Source organism: Montipora capricornis, chromosome 2 (assembly GCF_036669925.1).
Source record: "Montipora capricornis isolate CH-2021 chromosome 2, ASM3666992v2, whole genome shotgun sequence".
Taxonomy (NCBI): Eukaryota; Metazoa; Cnidaria; class Anthozoa; order Scleractinia; family Acroporidae; genus Montipora; species Montipora capricornis.
Genome location: NC_090884.1, coordinates 19778741 through 19783740, shown reverse-complemented (window position 1 = coordinate 19783740; position 5000 = coordinate 19778741).

Genomic DNA, 5000 nt, shown 5'->3' with positions numbered 1-5000 from the left:
AAAAAAGCATCTATACCTTCAGAACCTGGATTCCAAAATCTTGAATTGAAACGAGGGAGTTTGGCATTCACATGATTTGCGAAACGATCTACAGAATGAGGACCCCAAACTTAGTCAATGTGGTGAAACGAAAGTGGAGAAGGCAAAAATGCGACTGAGAAAATCAGCCTGATCATTCTGGGATCTTGGAATCCATTCCATTTCGATCAAAATGCCATGACTACAGCAGATACTAAATATAGACAAGGCTTCGGACTGCAAATGTTCTTTACTACTTCCAGACGAAATAATCTGAGGTACATTTTGATTGTCCGTAAACCATTTAATGGTTAAACCTGAAAGCTGGTTTACCAAAGAAAGCAGAACAAACTTAACTGCCAAAATCTCTCTAAAAGTAGAGCTAGTCCGCATTTCCTCGTGGGACCAAACACCTGACACTAGATCCAAGCCACACTGCACGAAATAACCACCAAAACCAGAGTCACTGGCATCGGAGTAAACAAAACCAACTGCGCTTGAGTTAGGAGACATAACCTTACCATTAATAGAGTCAATATTGTTCAACCAAAAGGAAAGTTCATAACGAACCTCAAGGGAGACGTGCAAGGGCTGATCCCAAGAGGATCTACATTCAATCGCTGCATAGCAGTTTCTTGTAAACAACCTGGTAATATTGCCTACTGCACAAGCCATGGAAATAATTTGCCCTGTAACTGAAGCAAGATCTCTGGCTAAAATTTGGTTATTTTGGAGACAAGAAACGAGGGAAGATTTGAGCTTATGGATGCGAAACTCAGGAATTTGAATTAAACCTTCGCCAAAATCTAAAATAGATCCCAGGAAAACTAACCTCTGAGTAGGTTCCCAAATTGGTTTGTCGTCGTTAACTGTGAAACCAGATCTAATCCTAATAATCTACCCCTGTACTACCAACCAATCAGATTCCTCCATTGCAACGCGTCCTTAGCAACGTTTCTAGCAACGCTCCTCAGCTTCTCAAATTCCTTTACCGCGAATCATACACCATATTAATCTCGTACCCAGATCTCACTCTGTCACTGGAAATGTGAGATCTGGTAAAGTTCGACAGTACACTATTTTTCATTGGCTACTAAAAAAAGGTTGCGGCAATGCAATCTACGCTCCGATTGGCTTATCTCGCGGGGCACTTAATGAAGGTTTGGTTTTCGCAAGCTCATGTGCTGTCAAGATCATGACGAACTGAATCGCTGAGAATTCTGGAACGCTCTACAGACATATCGCCTCCAATACCGTCATCGAGATACATTAAAAATAAGATCACCACGACCTCTCCAGTATTTAACCAATTGACGAACTACTTTGGTGAAGACATAAGGAGTTGAAATCAAACCAAAAGGCAAAACCTTAAATTCGTAAAATCTCATACCTCCATCAGAAGGAGGCCACTTAAAGACAAAACTTTCCTGTGCTCCTCACAGATATCGACGTGGTGATAGGCTGACTTGAGGTCAAACGAAAAAACAGACATCCCCGGAAGAAACATTTGAAGAACTGTTCTCAAGTCCTCGTACTTGACAGACTTCTCAACGATAAATTTGTTAAGATGAGATAAATCCAAAATAAGTCTTAGTTTACCTGACAACTGGACATCGACGTGTAATGGGTTGCAAAACTGAGGGTAAACCGGGGTCTTTCTTATGCAGCCACGGGTTAACAACTCTGAAATCGCTCCCTGAACAAAACTTCTCTGATGCAAAGCAGAAGATCGATTCTCAATCCAATACGGTAAGGGCGATTCCCGAAAAAGAATTTTGTAACCATTCTGAATAATGTCAAGAACAAACTCCGAAGCTCTAACTACATTACGCCAAAACTGGAAATTTGCGCCCAACTTTCCTTGAATACAAGAAGGATCTTCGATGCCCTGCTCGGACTGGTCAAATTCACACTGATCAAAAACTGAAAAGTCATGATTTTGATCCTGACGAGAAGAGTTTATCTTTGGAGGGGCAAGAACTGGCCCACTGACCTCTTTTTCCACATCGAAAACATAAATCGGAGCCCCTGAAAATGTTTCCGGAGTATCGACCTTGGGGACGAAAATAACTACCAGCAGGAGGAAAAGAACCGGACGCACCACCAAATCTGGAAGCGCTATTCGGCGAAGGCGCGGAAAAGGAAAATTTGGTACCAGATTTCTTCTTTTTCTCTTGAAGAGTTTCAAGCCTGGCTGCGGCTCTTTTCTCGGCCTTTTTAATTTTTGAGGCGTCCGCTTCATCGTCGGCCAAATCATCACATACGTATTCTTGAACCGTGGCCCAACAAATTCGGATTTATCGGCTAATTACTGGGTTGCCGTATGGCAATCCCAGTCAGAAAATGGGTAGATTTTCCGTTTTATTTTTTTTTCCGTGTCGGTAAGATTCTTGCCTGTTACTCCCCTGGTAAGTGGTGTCTTTGTGCATAGAGCCTTCTGCGCGTATTTTCTTAGGATCGAGAGGGTAGGGGAAATTCGTAGATCTCTCTGGTGGACACAGGAGAATTATTAACTTAGCCTGCAATGGTGGCGTTTTAGTGGATCCTTAAATAAAATATACCCTTATGGAGCTCAATAATGGAAAGTCAGTTGGATAAACTAGGCAGGAGGTGAAAAACCAACACCTGGAATCTCAAAAGCGATGAGTAATGGACTTCGACAACAATCTATCGCCCGTCGAGCCGAAATCAAAGTGAGCTGTATTTCTAAAATAATATTTAACCAAGTGTGCTGTTATGTAGAACACTGAAACCAAATGGAAAATTCTCTGGTAACTCATGGGTTCAACAAAGACAGAGAACGATTGAACGAGTCGAACACCTTACGTGGATCTGTGATCAACTCTGCACAGTCTTCAGGTAAAAAAAATAATGGGAAATGTAACAGCCAAGAATTATTTGAAAGAAAGCTTGTCGTGTATTTTGCGCTTCATTATTCAAGGAAAAGATTCTTCATGGAAACGGTTTGATCCTGAAATTTAGTTTGTTGCAATATTGCGCATATTTGACACGACTGAGTTTCTTCTCTTCACGCACGTAATGAAATAGAAGGGGGTTTTGCCTCTAATAGCAAATATGTTGTTTGTTTCAAAAACTTGTTCGCTGGAAAAGGTGGCCTTTATGAATTCATAATGTTTTATGATATGCGAGCTTAACTGAATAGTTTGTATGGCAGTAGTAAAGCATTTTCTTGTCAAAATGAGGTTAGCGTCTTTCTGGTGTGTTAAGTGAATTAAATCGTGAGTTTGTACCTGCCGTCTGCTGCGTAACCTTGATTTCCACTCTCAAAATTACCTCCAGAACCTACTTTTTGCGTAGAATAAGCTTTTAGAATGATGTTCTTGTTTTGCATAAAGAAAGCTAACAAAATATGTACCTTGCTGAGTTCGCATTTGTTAGCGTTAATAGTATTTTCGGTCCGATGCTTCTGTTTTATGAGGGGTATATTGTTTTGGTCTCCCATCCAAACACTAACCCCGCTGGAGAGGGATTAAGTTCAGTGAATTTTGGTATTGCAAAGCTGTCAGATGCTCAGAGCGCACGCTTAAACTTGTGGTGAAAAGAAGTTGTGAGGGAACTTGAAAATTATCAACATGTCAGCCCAGAAGCCAATGTTTCTCGCTTCTCTTTTATTTGTTATTCTTCAGAGACTGGAATGCTGTAGTTGAATACCACACAATTCAGTGCCTTCTGATTTTCTGTAACACGTACCACAGGCAACCCAGTGTATGCTTCACGGAAGCATCTCGTTTAACTATCTTCTGTCTGTTATTAAGCAAGGAAATACCTTCATTGAACTCCTCCTTCGCCTTGCCAACGTTCCCACTCTCCAAAGCTTTCACCGCGGCAGAACTCCTCTTGATCACCTTGCGGTTGAAGTTGAACTGTTGCTCATTCCCTTTCTTCTTGAAGAGCTGGTTTCTGGTTGCACCTCCGAAGCTATTTGTGACGCCGAATCCGTCTGCGCTTTAAGCAAATTAGTTTGTAAGCCCTGAATCTGCGTGTTTACTGCGGACAAGATAACATTCTTCTGGGCCTCCAAAATGGCATGCAAGTCGGAAGGAGTAGATAGAGATAATGAAGAATCCTCGTCGCCCATGAGTCACGAAAAAAAAAAAAAAAAAAGTAAATTTCAAGTAAATTTCAAGCAAAAGTAAGTGCCTCCAGCGAGAACACCAAGATGACTAATCTACATAAAACACCTTCTTAAATACTCTTACCGAATGCCTTGATAGTTCATAACGACGAGAGCATATTTTTCCGCTAATTATTCAAAACGAGGAAAAATTCATTTTTGGTCATCGTACTACCGTTACGTACATCCACCCCTCCATGTATGCCAATGTTACCAGTATCACGTGACCATATCGCGGGCTCAATTTTAGAGCTCATCGAGGTCAGCCTTTTTTTCAAAGTTGACCGCTGACCAGGTACTGGGTTTCGATTGGATTGCAGGCTTAAGCCAGGTTAACTAATTGTAAGAATGAATAACCCCGGAGCTCCGTTTTTAGGATATATTAGGTCATACATAGAGGCCTTGCAATTTCCAGGCGTGGTGACTGTTGTATTTTTTTTTTTAATTTATACAAATTTTAAAGGCAATGTATACATGACAAACAGCAAAAAACCGGAACCTTTTGCTTCATAAATATTTCTAATAAGAGTGACCTGGTGTGAACAATCTTTGACTGTCGGCTGACCACCTTCTCTCATTTCAACACGTCACTATGGCCAACCACACAACTGTTCAAAATGTCAAATGTTCATCAAGTACAAGAGAACTCTTCTCTTACCCCTAGAGACACTTGCACGAATGTGGAAAAAAATCGTAACTTTGAAGATGCATTTCATTATTCTTCAAACAATGTCTGATTGTGAACCGTTCATCTTCATGTAAGTTACATGTAAGTGTTTATCGCGGTGACAACACTTAAGGACGTTCGCGCTAATTGTTTGTGCGCAACGTTACTGCGCAGGTAACG